General features: G+C 36.3%; 1 protein-coding gene across 1 annotated transcript in view; it reads right to left on the minus strand.

The window, feature by feature from the left end:
* CNTN5 (contactin 5) overlaps positions 1 to 24,343 on the minus strand; it is a 1,123,225-nt gene that overhangs the window by 145,563 nt on the left and 953,319 nt on the right. The window lies entirely within an intron of this gene.

Consider the following 24,343-nt stretch of genomic DNA (forward strand, 5'->3'; position numbering starts at 1 on the left):
TATTTTGTACCTACCATTTATGCTTCTTATTCCCTGATAATCTTCCATGTGATCTGCATTTCTGTGATTCTGTTCCTGTTCTAGTTGTTTGCTTAGTTTGTTTTTGTTTTCTCCTTTAACTTGACCTCTGGGAAGCACTTTATCTGCCCTTCCATTCTAAATGATAGCTTTGTTGGGTAGAGTAATCTTGGATGTAGGTCCTTGCCTTTCATGACTTTGAATACTTCTTCCCAGTACCTTCTTGCTTATAAGGTTTCTTTTGAGAAATAAGCTGATAATCTTGTGGGAACTCTTTTGTAGGTAAATGTCTCCTTTTCTCTTGCTGCTTTTAAGATTCTCTCCTTATCTTTAATCTTGGGTAATGTAATTATGATGTGACTCGGTGTGTGTTTCCTTAGGTCCAGCTTCTTTGGGACTCTCTGGGCTTCCAGGACTTCTTGGAACTCTACTTCCTTTGCCAGTTTAGGGAAGTTTTCCTTCATTATTTTTTCAAAGAAGTTTTCAATGTTTTGCTCTTCCTCTTTTTCTTCTGGCACCTGTATGATTTAGATGTTAGAACATTCAAAGTTGTCCCATAGGTTCTTAAGCCTCTCCTTATTTTTTGAATTCTTATTTCTTCATTCTGTTCTGGTTGAGTGTTTATTTCTTTCTTTTGCTCCAAATCGTTGATTTCAGTCCCAGTTTCCTTTCCTTCAGTGTTGGTGCTCTGTATATTTTTCTTCATTTCACTTTTCATAGCCTTCACTTTTTCCTCTATTTTGCAACCATACTCAACAATTTCTGTGAGCATCCTGATTACCAGTGTTTTGAACTCTGCATTTGATAGGTTAGCTATCTCTTCATCACTTAGTTCTATTGTTAGAGTTTTGATCTGTTTTTTTATTCGGGCCATATTTTTTTGTCTCAGTGTGCCTGTTACATTGTATGGGGTGGAGCCTTAGGTCTTCTTGCCAGGGTAAGACAACTCACATAGCTGTATGTGGGGAGGGGTCAGAAAAGCAACAATGCTACTTGCTTGGCTCTCTGTTGGCTTTCAGTCACTTCCCCCACTATGCACAAGCAAATTGGGCCCTTCTGATGCTGATTCGTAGGTGGGTGGGTTTGTTTATGTCCTAGGATCCTGTGGGTCTCTCCAGTAAACTCTCCTGTGAGGTTGGGAGTTTCTCCTGCCACCCCAACCCCCACAGGTTTCCACAGCCAGAGGTTTTGAGGCTTTATTTTTCCCTCACTGGAACCCTGGGTTGAGTGCTCCAGTTGCTCCTCTGGGTTTATCTGCATGGAAATCTGGGACCGCCCAGTTTGCTAGGCACTGCCTTTCTGCCCCAGTGGCAGGTCTCCGCCACTCTTACCAGTCTGAATGAATGCTTCTTTAACTCCTTAGTTGTCAGACTTCCATACAGTTTGATTTTCTGGCAGTTCTGGTTATTTTTGTTTTTAAATTTGTTGTTATCTTTCTTTTGGTTGTGCAAGGGGGCAAAGTAAAAATTAGTAAATCTTATTCTTATACTGGTCTGGGAGGGTAGTAAGTAAAATGACCTGGTAAGTCTGTCAAATTTTTTTCCTAATTGCTTCTCTGAACTATTACAATATATTAGGTACATGGTAAATAGATGATAATTAGAAATTATAACTAAAAGCAAATATGTTATGCCATTTCCTCCTTTCCTTCCTCCCAGCCCCTGGTGGATGCCTCACACATCTTGGAATTGTTTAAACCTCTATTACATGACTTGCATAGTGATATAATACTGCATAGCTTTCCATGGTCAGATGAGTACCTGTTTATCACTGCTCATGTGCCATGTAGGTGAACCTCCCCTTAATCCTCCTTAGTTGGAATGATTCCTGCCTCATTTTTATTTCCTCAGAACTCCACCACAGCATTTGTCACATTTTTCCTCAGTACACAACAGACAGGATAGTTTAACCATTGAGCATTCGAGTACAGCATTTTCCAGAGCTTACATAAAGATTTGAGACCTAAAAAATTTATTGGTTCAAGCAATCAGTAATAATCCCAGTTTTGAAAATAATAGAATGTAATATTGCAACAATTAGTCAACCTCAACTTATTTCTTCCCTCGTTACATGAAAAGTTATATAAAAATGAACTATAACAAAATAATAAAAAATACTATTATAGTAACACTTTCAATTATAAAGTTATAATAGCTATTTTAAAATACTTTATAGAAAAAAATTTCATAGATATAGGTATATTTTATTGTTTTTGATAAAACATGGGATGGGATCTTTAAAAAACTTAAGAGAGCTTCAGCCCTATGAAGGTCTTAATAGGGGTCTGCTAGTGATTGCTTTTTATGTCTCAGGTGTCATAGTAATCTTCTACTCTTTATTTCCAAACACTATGTGTTAAAAGCAGCAACCACTATATGTTTAGTCTAATTTAGTGGTGAAAGAGCTGTAATTCATCATCATTTATCTCTTGTGCAAAGCTACTCAGCAAGTGACAGAGCCCTGATTTCAGTCATAATCTGATTCGTTGTTTGTCAGTGACATCCTGACTAATTTGTAACCTCCTTCATTTATTCTCTTCATAAACTCCACAATAATTGTTACTCAATAAGTGGAGACTGAATTAAACTAAATCTACTTCAGTCAATTATAGATGAAGAAATTAAGGTGTGGGCACTTCAAATCACTTTAAAAAAATAAAAAGACATATAGTTTGTTTTTATAATATTTGTTATGCTTCTATAATTTGCCAGGCCCTTTGCAAAGCTTATTTAATACTTTTATCTAATTTAATTCTTAAAAAGCCCCACGATATGTTATTACACTCATTTGATAAAGGGCGAGAAAGACAATGAGGCACAAAGGACTGAAATAACTACCAGGATTTTAGACTAGACCTGCTGGATTCTAAAACTGGTACTGCACTTTCAGCCACTATACATGGACCCAAAGTAAACATCAAAAGAAAGCTTTGCATAAGATCACACACATGGTGGGAGCTCTGACCTACAACAGAAGATGACAGAAGTGGAAATTCCATGGTAACAAGAGAAGACACATGTTTCCTGTAGATAATGGAAATGAAAGCAATTCATACTCCTTAACTTGATCAGGAAGGTATTTTCAAAGCTAAGGGCAATGCACCCAAGGAGGGCTGTGCTGTCACCCTGCTCTTCCCTTTAGATGCAGTTTAGCTGGGAGGAAGAAGTGAGGTGACCCAGAAAGACATGGATGACAGCCTTTAGAAAGCGAGAGAAAGCCTAAATGCAGAAGTGACTTTAATTAATGGACCTCATCCCTGGCTCTGAGCATCACTGCAAGCAACCTAAAGGAACAGCAGAACCTTTTGTGCTAAGCCACTGAAAAATTTCACAACCTTCATGCTCTGAAGAAAGGGTGAGAAGGAGGCCGCCTCTTTGTGAGAGTTGGATATTAAGTGCTTGTAATTAAAAAATCCCCTCTCAAACACACACTTATATTGTCCTTGTTCTGAAGAATATTTCTACAAAAATTTGTCACAGGCACATCAGGCTTAACATATACAGAACTGCACTCCATCTTTTTCCTCAGATCAGCTTCTCACTTCAATGTTACCTATTTTACATGAATTTGTATGGAAAATCTTGGGTGCATATGTACCTATTTTTGTGGAGATAATACATAACTTCTCAGATCCTCAGATTCTCAAGGGAGTCTGTGATGAAAACCAGGTTAAGAATACCAAAAAAATCCTTCATTAGATAGATGAGGTAACTGTGCCCAGAGAAGGAACGCTTAGAGTATCCCTTTTTTATAGCTCAAGACATAATTCAGATCATTAACTCAGACGTCATCATTTATTTTTCTTTTCCCCTCATAACAAATTGGTCAAGTTGGATTTATTCTCTCTCTCTCTCTCTCTCTCTCTCTCTCTTTCTCTCTCTCTCTCTGTCTCTCTGTCTCTCTGTCTAATGGCAGCCTAAATGCATTAGGTAAAGAATATGAAGTTGTTTTACATTTTCTAATTGCTGCCTTTAACCAGGATCTCTGGAAACCAGTTTTCCACTTCCTTTAGACATTCAAGAAGGTCCCATAACTTTTAAATAACTTTTCTCATATTCCCTGCTCTTCTCCTCTTCACCCCTAGTTTAGCACTGACAAATGCCTCAGACCTAGGACCCTGCAGCTGCAAGGGGCACAGAGATTGGGCTTTCTTCACACCTTCTCTCCTCCTTTGTTCCCAGTTCTTTTTCTCCTGTATGTGTCAGAGTAGGGAAGAGAGAGCTAGAAAGTAAACAGTCTCTTATTCAATGTCCATGGTCCTTATTGGGATATAGCTGTAACCCTGGGAAAAGCTGCTGTCTCCCAGGCCATTGTTGAAGCAAACCTCCAAATCCGGGCTCTTGTGAGCACATCAGTGTCTTTGGGGCCTCCTTCCTGCAGATTCCTTTGCATCATCTTTCCTCTTCCAGCTCTGCCTTTTCCAACTCTGTCAGCTCATGGAGCCCAGAAAGCTTACCCTTGCCTACCTTCTCCAAAGTCTATCCAAACCATGGGAACCCACATTCTCTTGCCTTCTAAATGGTGAGGATGTAGGTTTCTTTCCTGTCACTCACTTTCTGCTGTCTGTTCTCTCTCTCCAGGTATGCTGTCCCCTTGTTTAAACAGGGCCAGAAGCCAATCGGCAAAGCTGTTGCCTAAGAAAATGTTCAATTAAGGAATAAAATAACTAGTTTTATGATTTCTTTGAATGGCTTTATGTAACCTCCTCCTCAGTTGAATTAGGAAATGAGAAGGTTAAGAGAACGCCTAGTAGCCCCCAGTAAGGCAAAGCCTATGAAGGATGTCTTTCTCTCTCTCATGTGCTGTGATAAACATGGAAGTGCAGAGTTGTGTGGATGGAGAAAGAGGTGCTGTGCTGGTAAGATATTTCAACAGGCAAACCTGGTTCAACTGGAGGAGCTATCTGATTCCTAAATTTTTAGGAGCTTCTTCAGAATATCAGGTGTCTTATAGAGCTTTGTTCTTCGCTTTGGGTTTCAGGCTTAACATATAATTACCAGTTTTTCTCACCACCACGACCTTATTTAAGCTTTTCAGTAGAATTCATATCTATTATTGCAATTCTGCTACCTTTGCCTCCAGTATCAGGCTTCTCCCTATCTCAGCATGCTGGTCCCACTGCCTTCACAAGGCATCATATGATAATGTTACTCACAGACTTAATGCTCCTCCTTGTCTCCCCACTCCATTCAGGATAAAATCCAAAGTTCGTAGTATGACACATGGCATCCTTCATAACCTCCGTCTGCCTTCACCTGTCAGACTCCTAGCTGCTTTCTCACATCTGCACCCATCCTACTTTCCATTCATAATAAACTGCCTGTCAGTCTCTGAAGAGCCTATGTCTTGGGTCTTTACTACAATTTTCTGCCATCTGGACAAGACTTTTCCTGCTTTCCAGTCTCGTCACTGTCTGAAATATTACTTATTATCCTTTAACTTTTATTGGTGTTGTGGTTATTGCTCAGTTTATATCTGGGTGATGTCTCCTGATCCTCAGTTACCATTTTCCTACCCATACATCATCACTGCTCTGTCTTCTTATACCTTTCTCAGTAACCCAGGCCTCAGCATATTATGTTTTGCATAGACTGAAACTTGAGGTAGGAAATGAGCATCATAATAATAACACAATAGTCAACAAATGGTAGTTAAACAGTGCTCACATTCCTCATCAGCGTATCTGTTTAATCACTACATTTTAGTGTGAAGTAATTTATCACACCACTTTTTTTTTCCATGATGAGAGCTTTGGCTGTTTAACCACTATAGGAAAGCAAAGAATAAAAGTGTAGAAGCAGATACTAAGACATTTTGAGTTAACTTGATTTGATAGGATTGAAATTCCTGTCTTTATCTTCACTGTTAAAATATTTTTCATTATTTTCCACTAGTTTATGTACACTTCATAGTGCTATGATGTGTCTGTTAGCATGAATGTTTCAGTTTTTCCTTATTAATGATACAAAGCTACTAAAAACTTAATGGATGTTCTTTCTTTGAACTATACTTTGAAAAACACTATTTATTAACTAGCTATAATCCTATATTTATAACATTTTCTTTCTATTTTATTAAAATTATGCTTTCTTTATAGACTCTTGAATAGTTTAGTAAAAACCTATCTCAACTAAATGTGTTTCTTCATTTTCTCCTGGAAGCATTTGGCTTAGCATTAATGAGAAACTGATCTTATATAGTGAGAGCTGTGAACACCAAGCACAATCGAGCTAGGTAAATGCTTTCAGAGTGACTGCGCTCTGATTCTAAACTTTTTCACTGAGATGTTTCTAAAACTGAAAGAGGGTGTGGAACTGGATATATCCCCAAACTGAGAACTTTTTAAGTCAAAAACATAGTTGAAGTTGCATTGAATCACTGACCTTGTGGCTTTTCAGTGTTCTGAAATGAATAATCTATCATTTCACATTAACTTGGACATAAAATCTGTCAGTATTTCTTTATGCAGACTAAAAAATAAAAGGACAGGTATTTATAAAAATTTGAATTTTTTATTACTCCTTGAATTTGTTTTTGTGCATTTTATTTTCTGTTCAGTCTGCTGTGTGTATAAATATCTAAATCTCATAGGACTTGAGGATAAATTATTGCTCTCCTGAAGCCTCTAAGGTCACAGAGATAGCATCTAGGGCAAAATTATGAATTTTTGATATCCCCACGTGGGATGATTTTTAGTCCATTTTAAATTATCTTGACCTAATTAGAAAGCTTGACCGTGACTAAGCTCTTTAATATTAAAAACTGTACTTTATTATTTTTTGTATTAGTTCTCTCCTGTAGAGCAGCTCTTCTACTATTTAGCTCAAGTGACTTTGTGAACAGAGTCAAATCAACATCAGTTAATTGATATTTATGTATGGCAGTGTAAAGTAAAGTAAAATACATTAGGCAGTCAGTACAAATCCCCACTTCTGATTTCACATGTTAATTGACCTTTATTGTAATTCTATGCCTCCTCTCCCTCATCTACAAAATGAAGAATGTGGACTGAATTACCAAGATACTTTTCACCCATGTACCTATAACTTCAAAGCTTTTTCTCAGTCTCAGGCTTCATTACATGATTTCTGTCTTACAGTGAGCCCAGACAATCAGCCTGTGGTTTTTTTGGTTTTGTTTTTGTTTTTCCCTGGAAGCTACTTTAAAGTTTCCTTCCCACGGAAATCTGTATCAGAGTAAGACAGGTTCCCAATGTCTGACTTTTGACTTGCACCCAACCATAGATATGCAGTGCACCGTCCTCTTCTGGGGATGACCTACAAGAATATAACAGATTGCTCAGTGCCTTTCGGATATGCACTGACTCCTTTTCACCTACGTGAGACAGCCTGGCTACTAACAAGACAAGAACTAATTTGAATATTAGGGAATAGTAAGTATTTAAAGAATTTTAACTCAGTATTAACTAGAGAATATGAAAAATGTAAAGCATAACTTAAATTTTTAGTTGAGTTTAGGGCTTAAGTGCAGTTACAAATACAAAGGTTTATGAGGATATTCAATCAGAAAACTAATTAGCCCAAACATCTTAATGCTTTCATATGCAAGTCCAATAAAACTGCATCATTTATGCATTTTATTCATTTTAATCAAAACATGTGGTGAAAAAAAATTCACTTTTTGTTTTTGACAAATAGACTCTGCTTTTATGCATAGTGACTTTTGGCAAATAATTTAATCTCTCTAAATAATCCATTTGTAAAATGAGGAATAATAATATTTATCTGGTAGTTGTAAGAATTAGTAATGTGTAAAGTGGCTTTCATTGTGCTGAGGCTAATTGAAAGCATTCAAGTGGCATTTCTTGTTTGACATTAAAACTAATAATAGCTACTATGTGTGGAATGCCTTTTATGGGCCAGGTTCTGTGCCATGTTTTTTATCTAGGAAAGCTGGAGAGGTCATTTTATACAGTAACATTAATTAAGCTAAGATCTAAATGATGTGAAGTAGACAGCCGTTAGGATGGGGAGAATATTCTTGTCAGAGGGAAAGATAAGTACAAAGTCACTGACACCAGAATGAGTCTGGTCCTAGGGACAGAGAGAAGGCCAGAGTGAATGGAGTGTCCTGGGCAAACATAAGTGTGCTATATATATAATGGAAATTTTTCAATAGATTAGGAAGACAATTAAAATATAGACTACTATGGAAGAAAAGAAAAATATTTATGTATTTTTGGTGAGAATAATCTGATTGTAAATACAAATCTAATTACTTAAATGGTACTTTAGCTAAGAGACAAAATTGGGATCATTAATATCTTCAAAAATAATAATGTGAAAGACCCAAGATGGAAGATGAGTAAGTGGAAGCTACACTAACCTCCTCCCAGGACCAAAATGGAATTACAACTAAATTATAGAAAAATCATCCTGAATAACCAACTGAACACTAGCTGGAGGAAAGCCTTATAACCACAGACAGACAGAGAAGCCACATCACCCCTTTAAACTGGTAAGGAGTGTGGAGGAGGGGTGAGAGAACTGGCTGTGTTTCCATGGGCTGCCACTTAAGTCCTGGAGGGCTGTTTCAGCAGCTGGGAGGTTTTCCTTGAGGATCGTGGGGTCTAAACTCCAAGATGGGCTCTCCAGCCTACAGCATCAGACCAGGAAAGGAACCCAAATGACATATGGCTGTGAAAAGCAGGGGGTTTCTATCCACCAGGGAGAGATGGCTGAGATGCAGAGAGCCTCTAAAGGACCAACACAAAATTCAGTTTGCAAACCTTAACCCATTTTTAATGGGCTCTCTCAGAGGGAGGGCAGAGTGGACTAGAGATGCATGAGAAAAGTTTGGGGCTGGTGGCTCTGGGGGGAGAACTGAAGGAATGGTTGCAAGGATCCCTGTCCTGAGTCATTCCCCATACTGCAGGAGCCATCTTTCTCAGGCAGAGAACTCACCTCCATGTGCCATGAGCCTGAGGAGAAGCAATAGCCTTGCCTACAAGAATTACTCTGCCCCACACTGTGGTGCTTAAACCTTGCTGCTGAGGAGTACAGCTGGAAAACTTTCACTCTTTAAGTGTAACAAAAAGCCTGTAGGCAGAGGTGGATCTTTGGGAGCTCTGAGACTTTGGCAGACCCTCTGCAAGGCCCTGTCCTGGTAAAAGCCACATTGGTGAGCAGCCTGATTCTTTCTGCACAGAAACAGGCAGAGCAGAGGGAGCCACAAACTGTGACTGATAGCTTCATGCAGGTTATCCAGGGCCAAATTCAGGCAGGGTTTGACATAGGTCAGCACAGAATCTTTGCACAACTACCTAATATATGGAAGCAAACACAAAGAGGCAGCCAAAAAGGGAAGACAAAGAAACAGGCCCCAAATGAAAGAACAAGAGAATTTTCCAGAAGAAGAACTAAGTGAAATGGAAGCAAGCAATTTATCAAATAGAGAGTTTAGAGTAATGATTGTAAGGATACTCAACAACATGAAAAAGACAAAGAAACCATAAAAAAGGATCAGTCAGAAATTAAGAATGTAATATCTGAGATAAATAATACACTGGAAAGAATAAACAGTAGGTTAGGTGAACCAGAGAATCAAATTAGTGATTTGAAAGACAAGGTCAAAAAAAAAAAGAAAACAAAACAAAACCAAGCAGAGTAGCAAAAAGTAAAATAAATAAATAAATAAATAAAATATAAAAGAGGAGATCTTAGGAAACTTTTGGGACAATGAGAAGTGTAACAACATCTGCATCATATGAATACCAGAGGTAGAAGAGATCAAGCAAAGGATCAAGAACCTATTTGAAGAAATAATGACCCAAAATTTCCCTAATCTGGTGAAGGAAAAAGACACACAAGTCCAGGAAGTGTGGAGAGTTCCAAACACATTGGACCCAAAGAGGTCCACAATGAGACACTTCATAATTAAAATAACAAGGCTTAAAAATAAGAGAATCCTAAAAGCCACAAGAGAAAATCAGGTAGTTACATACAAAGGACTACCTTTGTATGTAATCATATGACAGTATGATGACTGTCATCTGATTTCTCAACAGAAACATTTCAGACTAGAAGGGAGGGATATGAAATATTCAAGGTGATGAAAAACAGATACTTAAAACCAAGGCTACTTTACCCAGCAAAGCTATCAATTAAAATCAAAAGGGAAATGAGGAACTTCCCAGACAAGAAAAAGCTAGAGGAGTTTGTTAACACCAAAGCAATACTGAAACAAATGTCAAAGGGCTTGCTTGAAGAAGAAGAAGAAGAAGAAGAAGAAGAAGAAGAAGAAGAAGAAGAAGAAGCAGCAGCAGCAGCAGCAGCAGCAGCAACAGCAGTGGAGGGGGGAGGGGGAGGAGGAAGAGGAGAAGAAAAAGAGGAGGAGAAGAAGAAGAAGAGGAGGAGAATAGTCTAACAATAAAATGGCACTAAATACCTATTGATAATCATTTTAAATGTAAATAGCTTAAATGCTCCAACCAAAAACCATAGGGTAGCTGAATGACAAGAAAAGACTTATATATATGTTCCCTCCAAGAGACCCACCTCAGATCAAAAGATACACACCGACTAAGTAAAAAGATGGAAAAGATATTTCATGCAAACGAAAAAGAAAAAAAGCTGGGGTAGCGGCACTTATACCCAACAAAATAGGCTTTAAAACCAATGATATAGTAAGAGACAAAGAAGGATATTACATAATGATAAAGAGAACAATCCAACAAGGGGATATAACCCTAGTAAACATTTATACACCCAACATAGGAACACCTAAGTATGTGAAGCAAATCTTGATGGACATAGAGGGAGCAACAGAAATGCAGTCACAGCCATGGATTTTTAACACCCTTTTGACTTCAATGGATAGATCTTCCAGGAAATCAACAAGGAGACAGCAGCCCTAAACATCACAGTAGATCAAATGGATTTAATTTATATCTTCAGAGCATCTCACCCCAAAGCAGCAGAATATACATACTTTCAAGTGCACATGGAACGTCTTCTAGGATAGACTACATGTTATGATACAAAACAAGTCTCAATAAATTTAAGAAGATTGAAATCATATCAAGCTTTTTCTCTGACCACAATGCTATGAAATTGGAAATCAATCACAAGAAGAACACTGAAAAACACACAAAGACATGGAAGCTAAATAACATGTTATTAAACAACAAATGCATCAAAAAGGAGATCAAGGAAGAAATCAAAAGATACTTTGACAAAGTGAAAAGGAGAACATATCAATCCAAAATCTGTGGGACACTGGGAAAGCAATCCTAAGAGGGAAACTCATAGCTCAAAAAAACAAGAGAAAGCTCAAATAAATAGTCTAACTCCACACTTAGAGGAACTTAGAGGAACTTAGAGGAACTTCACAACAAAGTGCAAAGTGAACAGAAGAAGGAAATAATAAAAGTCAGAGTAGAAATAAATGAAATAAAGTCTAAAAAATGGTACAAAAAATCAGTCAATCAAAGAGCTGGTTCTTTGAAAAGCTAAACAAAATTGACCAACCTTTAATGACTTGTCAAAAAAAAGAGAGGAACCAAATAAATAAGATCAGAAATGAAAGAGAAGAAATAACAACTGACACCAAATAACACAGGATTATCAGAAAATAGTGTGAACAACCATATGTCAACAAACTGGACAACATGGATGAAATGGATAAATTCCTAGACGTACAATCCTCCAAAACTAAATCAGGAAGAATCAGAGAATCTGAACAGACAGATTTCACTTAGCGAAACTGAAGCAGTGATCAAAAATTTCCAACAAAAAGAGCCCTGGACTGGATGGCTTCACAGGCTAATTTTACCTAACATTTTGAGAAGAACTGACACCTTGCCTTCTCAAACTGTTCCATAAAATTCAAGAGGAGGGAAGGCTCCCAAGCTCATTTTACAAGGCCAGAATTATCCTAATTCTAAAATCAGATAAAGACACTACAAAAAAAGAAAATTATAGGCCAATATCTTTGATGAACATAGACACTAAAATCCTCAAGAAAATATTAGCAAATGCTAATGCAACAATGCATCGAAAAGATCACAGACCATGATCTTTTTGGTGTATGGGATTTATTCTGGGAATGCAAGGTTGGTACAACATTCACAAGTCAATAAATGTGATTCACAACATAAACAGAATGAAACATATAAACCACATGGCCATATCGATAGATACAGAAAAAGCATTTTACAGCACCCACTTACAATAAAACACTCAGCAAATTGGGAATAGAGGGAATATACCTAAACACAATAAAAGCTATATATGACAAACCCACTGCCAGCATCATACCTTATATGCAAAAAACTACAAGCATTCCCCTTAAGATAGGGAACAAGACAGGGATGTCCACTTTCCCCTCTCGAATACAACATAGTACTGGAAGTCTTAGCCATAGTAATCAGAGAAGAAGAAATAAAATGCATCCAAATTGGAAAGGAAGAAGTAAAACTGTCTTTATTTGCAGATGACATGATACTGTATGTAGAAAACCCCAAAGATTTCACTAAGAAACTATTAGAACTGATAAATGAATCAGCACACTAGCAGGATACAAAATTAATATCTAGAAATCAGTTGCATTTTTATATGCCAATAATGAACTAATATAAAGTGAAGTTAAGAAAACAACCCTATTCACGGTTACTTCAAAAAGAACAAAATACCTAGGAATAAACCTAACCAAGAGTGTAAAAAACCTTTACTTGGAAAGTTATAAAATACCGAAGAAAGAAATTGAATAAGACACAAATAGACGGAAGCACATACTGTGTTCATGCATAGGCACAATTAACATAATTTAAATGTCCATACTACTGAAAGCAATCCGTAGATTCAATGCAATTCCTATCAAGATTCCAATGACATATTTCACAGAACTAGAACAAATATTTCAAAAATTTATATGGAACCACAAAAGGCCTTGCATAGCAACAGCAATCCTGAGAAAGAAGAACTACTTTGGAAGAATCATGTTACCTAATGTCAAACTATACCATAAGGTCTATAGTAACCAAAACAGCATGGTACTGGCACAAAAAGAGACACATAGATGACTGGGACAGAATAGACAGTCCAGAAATAAACCCACATCTTTTTAGTCAATTAATATTTGACAGAGGAAAGAAGCACATATAATGGGCTAAAGATAGTTTATTGAATAAATTGTGTTGAGAAAATTGGGCAGATAAGTGCAGAAAAATGAAACTAGACCACCTTCTTATACCAAAAACAAGAATATGGATTAAATATTTAAATATTAGACCTGAAACTAAAAATTGTAGAAGTAAACATAAGCACCAAAATCTAGGGCATAGCTCAGCAATTTTATCAGCTTTATCTCCACAGGCAAGGGAAACATAAAGGAAAATAAACAAATGGGACTACATCAAAATAAAAGATTTTGCACGCTAAAGGAAAACATCAACAAAATGAAAAGACAACCCACAGAATGGGAGAGTGTATTCACCGATACATCTGATCAGGGGTTAATATCCAAAATTTATAGAGAACTTATAAAACACACCACCAAAAATACAAACAACGCAATTTAAAAAATGGGTAAAAGACCTGAATAGATATTTCTCCAAAGAGGACATACAGATGGCCAATAGACATATGAAAAGATGCTCAATGTCATTTATCACCAGAGAAATGCAAGTTAAAACTGCAAGGAGATATCATTTCACACCTGTCAGATTGGCTATCATCAACAAATTAACACACAAGTGCTGGTGAGGAAGTGGAGAAAGGCAAATCCTTTTGCACTGTGGGTGGGAATGCAGATTGGTGCAGCCACTGTGGAGAGCAGTATGAAGATAACTGAAAAAATTTAAAATGGACCTGTCTGGCCCAATGATCCCACTTCTGGAAAATGTCCAAAGGAATCCAAAACACTAATACCAAAGAACATATGCACCCCTATGTTCATTGCAGCATTATTTACAATTGCCAAGATGTGGAAGCAGCCCAAGTGTCCTTCAGTAGGTGAGTGGATTATACAGCTATGGGACATTTACACAATGGAATACTATTTGTCCATAAAAAAATCAAGTTTTACCCTTTGTGACAGTGTGAATGGACCTGGAGAACATTATGCTAAGTGAAATAAGCCAGTCAGAGAAAGATAAATACCATATGATTTCACTCATATGTGGAATGTAATGAACAAAGTGAACTAACAAGCAAAATAGAGACCCGACTCATAGAGAGCAGGATGATAGCTACAGGGATTGGAGGGGAGGGAGTGTAAGGATTGAGCAAAAAGGAAAAAAGACTCATGGACATGGACAACAGTGTACGGATTTTAGGGGAGAGGGGAAGTATAAAGCTACTAAATGGTAATGGAAAAAATACAATAAAAATGATTCCTAAAAACATAAATGTAATAATGTTTATAAAGTATTATAAAATTGGCTGAAATAGTATGAATCATTTAAAAAATTTTCATAGTCCTGGTCAGGTGTTTTAGTTGGAAGATGAGTATTTAAAAGCACATCATTACCTTTGACATCTTTAAACAAGACAGTTCAATTTTTCTTGCAATTTTTAGTGCAATCTTGGCACCTCTGCACTCAGAAAAAGCTCAGCTACCAATTAAATTTCATAGTCTTATATTAACAAGTGCTTTTCCTTTCTTTATTCACTTAAACATTTGCTGAGCATTTACCATATCAACCATTGTTTCATGCTTTGTTCTCTAGAGAGGAGGTGAAATAATTTTTCCGATACAAAGCTCTCAGTTGATGTCTTTCTGTGTCTTGGATGCAAAAAATGCAGCACACTATTGCTGGCACAAGGCTTTGGGTCACACTCCACTATTGCTATCTTCCTTTTCGGTAGTGAACTGATACCTATCCTTCAGTTCTCAGTGTGTGTCACCTCCCCTGAGAAGCCCTCTCTGACTGCCCAAACTCTTATCCATGCCTCTTTCTTTTGTTATACACAGGCACAGGATTAGACTCCATTCCTTCAGAAAGAAAAGTAAATTATTTAACCTAATTTATGATTATTTATTAATTAGTGTGATAATTACTGGAGGCCCGCTTCCCCATTATCATATAAGCTCCATGAGAGGGATTCTACATCTGCATATGTTCATTATTGTATCTCTCATGTCTAACATGGGGACTGGCTCAAATTAAATGCCAACAAATTATTGAGTGAATAAATAAATGCACAAATGAGTGAATTTTCTTAAGAAAACATTTCTAATTTTGCTTTGCTTTAAATGTATTGTATCATCATTTCAATTTTTGTCTGCTCTTATTAAAATGAAGCTTAAGAAATAACACCTGTCTCTTAAACAGGGGATATGTCTTAATCACACTGAGAGCACAATAAAAATTAAGTATATGATTAATTTAATATTATTTTTCTCTTAATTTTTTCATGAATATTTATCTTGTTGTATTGTTTTAATCGTTATTTGGAGGAAGGGGTTGGATGTTGGAGCAGGCAATGCCACATTATTCATTTAAATTTTTTAAATTTAAGTATAGTTGGTATAAAATATCATATTGATTATATTAGCTTCAGGTCTATAATATATTGATTCAACATTTCTGTACCTTATAATGTGACCCCTCCTTTAATTCTAGTAATCATCTGTCACTGTGCAAACCTATCACAATATTAGTGATTATATTCCCCTTTACCATTTTCACCCACCCTCTCCACCCTCTCCACTCTGCCAACTACCCCCTTGGTCTCCATTTCTACGAGTCTGTCTTTGTTTTGTTTGTTTTAGATTCCACATATAAATAAAACCAAATGGTGTTTGTCTTTCTATGCCTGCTTTATTTCACTTAACATAATGTCCTCTAGATCCACTTATGTTGTTGCAAAGCAAGAATTCTTTTTCATTGCTGCATTATATTCTCTCTTTATATATCTCTATCTCTATCTCTATCTCTATCTATCTATCTATCTATCTATCTATCTATCTATCTATATTGCATCTTCTTTATCCATTCACCTATTGATGGACACCTAAGTGGCTTATCCTTTCAAATCAGCGTTTTCACTGTCATTTTCTTTGGAGAAATACTAAGTGGTGGAATTCCTGGGTTATATGGTATACCTATTTTTAGTTTTTTTTTAAAGAATTCTCCATATTATTTTCCATAGGGCTGCAGTAAAATTAGGAACTGATTTATGAAATATGGAATAGCAAGAAAAGCTAGGAATTAAGACCCTTGGGGTTTAAGCCTTCTTCTGCCTCTGGTTATGTGGCGTTAAGCAAGTCATTTCACACAGAGGCAGTTTCTTTCATTTATAAATGAGGGAATTAGTCTAGGTGGTTTCAATTGTCATGTTTGGTTCTGAACATCATGTGATTCTACAACTAAGAAAATCCATTTAGGAATCCTAGGAATAAAGACCTTTGTTTATAATTTAGATACCTGACCAAACATGGAAACCATCGAGTAAGCTAATATTTCAATACACTATTAGGCAAGCACACACAAATTTTGGTCACTGACACAAAGCTAGTAACAATTTTCCTTTACTGCCTGCTCTGGATTAGACATGGTGACAACCTCAACTCAAAGGAAGAAAGACAAAACTGTTTTTCACTGATTCTAAAATATTCTTATATTTTTGCTTAAATGAGTCTTTGGGAGAGCATGAGTTAATTTAAAAATGTGCTTTTAGCATAATTGCCAAGGGTCAATGAGTAATAACCTAAGTTAAAATCAATTCCTTATACAGAGGCCAAATATAATTAGGATGGGCAACTTTTTTACCTTGAGCAATATGAAATGAACAGCAGAATTATTTCCGCACTATCCTGAAGCACAAAGTACCATTCAGTGGAATATCCTTTTTAAAATTTAAGATTGATAATTAGATATTTACTACATGGAACATTTTCATATGCCAGGGGCAGCAATCATCTACAAAAATATTATTATTACAAGGTTTGTAATAATATCTAGTCAGATGAAGCCTGAGTCTCTAATTGGTTTCATAGTGCTGCTGGGACACTAAGCCTTGGTGATACCTATTTTTTTTACCAAGTTTTCATTTTTTTGCTTCCAGAAATTATGTTATAATTTTTTGCTTCTTTTTGTGTATGCATGTCATTTTGAGTAGAGGATTTATGAAATCAGAAATGCCACTTTTGATTTGGCAGGACTAAAGAAATAGACTTGAGTCACCAGTCAGCTACTAACAGTCAGCAGTAAATTAAAACAAAAATTTAAGGGTCAGTGACTGCTATAGTAACAAGTCAAGGAGACACTGACACTTTTGTGAGGCAGTATAATGTAGTGATAGAGACTTAAAGTCTCAGGTGTTAGATAAATCTGGGTTCAAATCCTTTCCTTGTTACTTTCTAGCCTGTGATGGAGACAAGTCCCTTAACTTCTCGCCTCTGTTTGGTGGGTATGACAGATCAGCAATCTCAAGGGATTGTTATAAGGATTGAGAGGGAAAGTGAAGTGATTAGCACCCTGTCTAACACCCAATAAACGTTCAATAAATGTAGGCTATCATTTGTAAAGTAATTGTAGGATCTTAAAATTGCATGGACTTTATACATTCACCCTCACACTCACAGCAGGAGCTACTTTTATCGCTTATCTGACAGAGGATCACTCAATTTCAATGTTTAAACACTAAGGGACAGGTAACTCACTGTTTTGAAAGTGACTTATTTAATTGTTGAATAACTTTATTGGTACTTAATAGTAAGTCTAAAGATGGACTTCCTTTTAAAAATATTTTCATGTATCTATTTCTTTAAAGTTCACAAAGCACTCTTTTTAAATTAATTCATTTATTTTTATTCAGTTACAATTGTCTGCATTTTCTCCTCTTCCCTCCACCCCACCCCAGCCAGTCCCACCTCCCTCCCCCACCTCTACCCTCCCCCTTGATTTTGTCCTTGTGTCCTTTATAGTAGCTCCTATAGACCCCTCTCCCCACTATCCCCTCCCCACTCCCCTCTGGCTATTGTTACTATGTTCTTAATTTCAGTGTCTCTGGTTATATTTTGTTGCCTTTTTCTTTTGTTGATTATGTTCCAGTTAAAGGTGAGATCATATGGTATTTGTCCCTCACTGCCTGGCTTATTTCACTTAGCATAATGCTCTCCAGTTCCATCCATGCCATTGCAAAGGGTATAAGCTCCTTCTTTCTCTCTGCTGCATAGAATTCCATTGTGTAAATGTACCATAATTTTTTGATCCACTCATTTGCTGATGGGCACTTAGGTTGTTTCCAGTACTTGGCTATTGTAAATTGTGCTGCTGTGAACATTGGGGTGCATAGGTTCTTTTGGAAGGGTGTTTCAGGGTTCTTAAGGTATAATCCCAGCAGCAGAATTGCTGGGTCAAAGGGCAGTTCCACTTTTAGTTTTCTGAGGAAATTCCATACTGTTTTCCACAGTGGCCGCACCAGTCTGCATTCCCACTAACAGTGCACTAGGGTTCCCTTTTCTCCGCAACCTCTCCAACTCACAAAGCACTTTTGACACATTTATTTCATCTTATGCAACCACCCTGAGGGTGATATGCTCCATTCATTTAATCATTCATTCGTTCACTCAGTATTTATTGAGTACTTCCTATGTGACAGGCACTGATCTAGCTGCTGGGAGTCATGGTTTCAAAACAGACAAAGAGCCACATCATAAGAGGCTTATACTTACCCGCTTTCACAGAGTGGAGGCAGAATGGGCATCAGTATCTTTAGACTTGTATTTTAGTGTACTTCCACCATTATTTTATTAATTGCTTGTTTCTGATAGATGAAAAGTGTATCTCAATATTTCCCACTTTTACAATGTTTCCCACTTGTCTCACTGTCTCTTTTTTTAAATTAATAAACTTTTTAAGTTCATAGAAAAAGTGAATGGAAATTATAGACTTCCATGCCAGCTTTCTCCACACACACAACATCACCCCCTCCATCAACATCCCTCACAAGAGTGGGTACATTTTTTTTTACAATTGATGAACGCACCCTGAAACATCATTACCACCCAAAGGCAGTTACATTAGGGTTCAAGCTGGGTGTTGTATATTATATGAGTTTGGACAAATGTATAATCACGTGTATCCACCATTGCAGAATTGTACATTTCACTGCTGTAAAAATTCCCTGGTTCTGCTTATTCATCCCTCGCTATTCCCTAACTTCTAAAAAACCATTAATTTTTTTAACTGTCTCTATAGTTTGGCCTTTTGCAGACATCATTTAGTTGGAATCATACAGCATATAGCCTTTTCATTTGGCTCTCACTGCCTCTTTAAATTTCTTCTATTCTTGCAGCCACCAACATAGTCCCGGCCCTATATCCTCACTCTTTACGCCCTATGCCACTCATCTTCCTACAGTTCTGCTTTTATTAGGCTACTTCTTGCCTGAAACCCATCAGCTAGAAACTGAGATTGTCTATGAATTTCTTTAAAATTATAAAATAAAATTGTGCATTTATACAACATTTTGTAGTTTCATGACTTAACTTTGTATATATCAAACTTGACTCTTGTAAGTGTGGTAGATAAAGATGGTCAGATTCCTTTACAAGATACTTGGAAAAATTAAGCCAACCGTGCAAGTAAGCACTGGAGAATTCAAAACTGACCAGGGCCTTCTGGCTAAACTCTGTGCTCTTGCCCTGTTACCTGTTAGTTTTCTGACATATTTCTACAAAAATCACATTAATTACTGATTAATAAGTTAATAAGTTGTTAATCAGTTATTTTTATTTTATCAACCATAGTATCATTTTCTTCCTTGTATTTTCTACGACTTAAATAAATAAATTGTAACAATTGTGCTAGTGTTACAGTTATAATATCAGAAGCTACAAACATAAGAATAAGGGAATGAAAGGCAGAAAACTGTACTTGAACAATAATAAAAGGAAAAGAATAAGGAAATGGACATATTGACATTTATTTTGGGACCTCATTCTGATTTTTCCTGTATACTATGGTCTCCATGTTTTCTCCGCTTCACCTAGTTATAAGTAAAATAGGGATTTTTAAATGTAATTTGACATTTATTCCTGGGCCCAGAATGATACGAATGGGTATACAGAATAAAGAAAATATAGCTACTACTTTTAATAAGATTGTGTTTTAGGTTAGAAGAAAGATACAGTCCTAAAGGACAATCCTAAAGGATATAAGAAGGTTTAAAGAGTCAAAGAGCTGACAGAATCACATTAAAATACACATTATTAACTTCATGCTTTGTCCCACCCTTATATTCATCCTATTATTAGAAGTAATTTTTTATCTTTGTGTATGTCATCAATGCTAAGTACTGAACAGAAAGAACCGTAGAAACAATCTCTCAAACGCATGATTTAGAATCCAGTAAGGATCTATAAATATTCGCAGCAATGAGCAGCGTACAGAGGGACGTCTGAAGAAGTGAGCTAGTGCTAGCCCACGAGCATGTTCCGAACTTAGCCTGTGGTTAGGAGTGTGGACTTGAGCCAGCGGCCATTTGAATTTGAGTGACTTATGCAACTTTTCTAAGCCTCAGTTGTTTCTTCTTTAAAATAAGACTAATAATAACAACTCTGATTTTACTTTGGGGAATAAATGGCATAAAGCATATAGAATGGTTTTTGTAGGCTCTGGTACATAACAATAAATAATTATTATGAGCACTTGGACAAGTCCTTTGGAATAATGGAAGTACCTAGGAAAAGGAACTATTTCAAGCAGAGAAGACTGAATTAAAGAAAGTGAAAATCAGTGAGCTGGAAGGAGGAACTTCAGTAAGTAAATTAACTTGGGCAAAGAAACAATGCCAGGAGAAATAAAACATGCGAGTGAATAGGCAGTAGGCCAGGAGATTGATTTTAGGACCTGTGGTATTTAAAGTAAATTCTGAAGCAGTAATGCAGGAAATTGTGTATTGTATTTGTTGATTTCAGGGAAAAGGTTGCTTAATGAGTATTAGTAGCAATAATGTCCAGGGGAATTCTTTATCTAAGAAATATTTTCATGTGTATGTCTGTACCTACGCTGATCACGATCATCTATATCTGCACATATATTGCTTTGTCACATAAAAATTTGTTTAAAATACTGACTTTGCAATGAGTGCAATGGGAGTGCTCTGTATTCTGTACACAAGACAATAACAATTTAAAATATATAAACAATATGAATAATTATAAATGTAATAAAGGTCATCTTTATAATGAGACTTGGTTTGTACCTCAGTTCCTTATTTTTACCAGCTATACAGGGTGGGGCAAAAGTAGGTTTACAGTTGTTTACATAGATAATAATAAAATAATTAATAGATAATTATATAAGAATAAACTGTGTTTTGTGTACACACAACTAAACCCCCTTTGGCTCCACCCTGTGTATGATTCAATCTTAATTTAAGTCTTCCAATTACTTTTAATAAAGGATGTGTCTAATTAAAGTCTAAGTGAGAAATCTTTTTTTGGTTTTGTTTTCAACTTGTCAAAGTAGGAAAATGTAGTCAGACTCTTTGGAAGATAAGTTTTGCCAAATGCTCTACAAATAATGTTTTTACACTTAATACACTCTAGCATATTTCTAAGGCTGTAGGAGGCGTGACGACAATAATGAACTGGTGTCTTATTTACACTTCCCTGGCTGCTTTGAGTGAGAATAAAACCTCATTTAGCATTCTAGAAAGGAATTGAATTATTAGGGACCATGACTTGCAAAGCAGGGTAAGTACCATCTCTCTTGCTTTTCTGATAAATGGTGAAATATTACTTAGCAACTGGAGGAAAAAAAGGCGGTTACCAAGACACATGCATTATATTAAAAGATCCTATTACTATTCATATTAGAGGTGAAAAGGCATTTGTTCCATTAGCAAACAATACACGGGATGGCATGTGTGAACCCTTCAGTTCTTTTGTTTGCTTTTGTTACATTTCCAGTGCTCAGGGCTGTGCTGGTGATTGTCTTTAAGGGATAATGATAAGCCTGGGTGGGCCAGTCAGCCTCTCTCTCTCTCTCTCACTCTCTCTCTCTCTCTGAAACTCCATTACTCCTGGAAGCTTAAACAATCATCTTCCTTTATCTCTTAAGAATACCTATGTTGTCATAAAGTAAGTGCATTGCAGAGTACTTAAGAAACACTGCCTAAAGTAGCAGTGCCCCATGAGAACCGCCTATCACTCCAGATTATGTCTATCTGAGAGGTCTTTTAAACCCAAGAATATTCAGCAAGTTCACTGGAATAAGAAATAACTGGTATGTGCTGTACTGTCAACCCATTATCTTTAGAAATAAAACCTTTGCCACTCTGGTTTCTTCTGCAAAAACAACAAAATTTAAAAAAGGGGAAAAAAGAGCTAAATGCCTGCAGTGTAAAAAGGCATAGTTATTATGGACAGTCTACAGCCTAGGTGATTTTGCAGTAATCTAGAGCTTTTGGCGGAAGGTAAATCTTTTAGATAAAAAGTAAAAATTTAGTTATATTATGTCAGAGAGAAAGGTTCATAAAACATGTGTAGACTTCGAATTATGACGTGAATGCCTATGCAAACACTATGCAGGAGGAGCTCAGATATTGTCAGTTCTTCCGAATCTCCACTATGTGCCTCCCTGATCAAACCCCACCTGCTGTTCTCGCTTTGGTAATGATCGTTCCCTGGCTCTTCTAGTTTTAACCTTTATATATGCATTCTTCAACAATATGGTTTAGTTTTGCCCATTTTTGAACTTTATAGAATCACACTGTGTATTTTTATTTTGCTCTTTTATTCAATATTATGTTTATGTGATTCCTCTATGTATATTGCAGGATGTAGCTATAGTTCATTAATCTACATTGTTGAGTAGCATTCCATTATGTGAATATGTCATAATTTATCATTTCATTGCTGATGGACATCTGGGCAATTTTCAGTTTTTGCTATTACAAACAATGTTGCTATGAAAACTACTGTATATATCTCCAGATGCACATGTATAAGAGATTTGCTAAGTATTTACATAGGAGTAAAATAACAAAATCAATAGTTATTCACATCTTTGCTCTACATTGTCAAATTGTCACCAGAATCATTGTGAAAATATACACTCTCTCCAGCAGGTATAATAGTTCCCTTTGCTCCCTTATTACTTGGTATTATCAGATCATAAAATATTTTTCCCCATTTGGAGGAGGTATAGGATATTATACTATGGTTATTTTTTATTATATTTGAAATTTGCATTTTCTTGATACTAATTGAGGTGAGCATTTTTCCCATTCGAATTTCTTTTGTGAAAAGTCTTTAAGACTTTACTAGTTTTCTACTCAGTTTTTCTATTGTGTTGTTTTGATTTGCTTATTTGATTATAAATCTGGACTTAATACGTGATTAAAATATCTTGTCCCACAACAAGGTTTGCCTTAGCACTCTCTTTGAAGTGTGTTTTCAGAAAAAATTTAATAATTTTAATGCAGTTAAAAAATGTTCTTCAATGGTTGCTTTTTTCAACCTTCTTTTTCTTTTTCAACCTTTTTTCAACCTTTTTTTCTTTTTTTAAAGAAATCCTTCCCAGTTTAAGATATTCTATCTTTTTTCAAAATTGTATAGTTTTGACTTTTACATTCAGGGCTTTACTATTTTTGAATATATTTTTCAGTATGATTTAAAGTAGAGGCAACATTTTTTTTTCACATGGCTTTTCAGTTTTCCACTGATCTGCAGTGTCACCTCTGCCTCGAGTATCCGTAAACACATGGACCTGTTTTTGGTCTGTCTATTCTGTTCAATTTGTCTTTAAGCCGATTGTGTCAGGATTTCATTATCTAAAGTCTGTGCCTTGTGAAAGGTTGACATAAGTGGAGCCATTTTAAAATGTAGCCAGAGCAGCCATTCCAGAGGAAATGCTTTCATGCCTTGCTCCTTGGACCTTTAGAACATTTGAATTGTACAAAATCACCTTTCAGCTGGGCCAGACCAACACCATCTCCAGACAACTCTGTAAAGCTAACAGAAAAGCAGACCTCCTGACCACAGGACCTGCTCATTATGGACATTCCCTCTGAAGACAGAAACAGTAATCAGTCCGGCATAACTAAAGAGCAATTCAGTTTGTCAACATCAATACAAATTGCTTTCCTCTATTCACATATTCATTTCCCCCTTCATTTTTAATAAAAACCCCTTGCCCTCACCCCTTTGTCAGGACAAAATTTGGGTATCCGTCTGAGTCCGTGCCCCAAATTGCAGTTCTGTGATATGAAATTAATGCTTGTTGCCTCTCACTTTGGCTTATTATTTTTAGGTTAACATAAGATCAAAACTTGTTACTGTTGTCTTCATATTCTACAAGGCAAGTTCTCCATCCTATTCTTTTTCTTCATCTGAATCTTTACAGATC

Source organism: Desmodus rotundus, chromosome 5 (genome assembly GCF_022682495.2).
Source record: "Desmodus rotundus isolate HL8 chromosome 5, HLdesRot8A.1, whole genome shotgun sequence".
Lineage (NCBI taxonomy): Eukaryota > Metazoa > Chordata > Mammalia > Chiroptera > Phyllostomidae > Desmodus > Desmodus rotundus.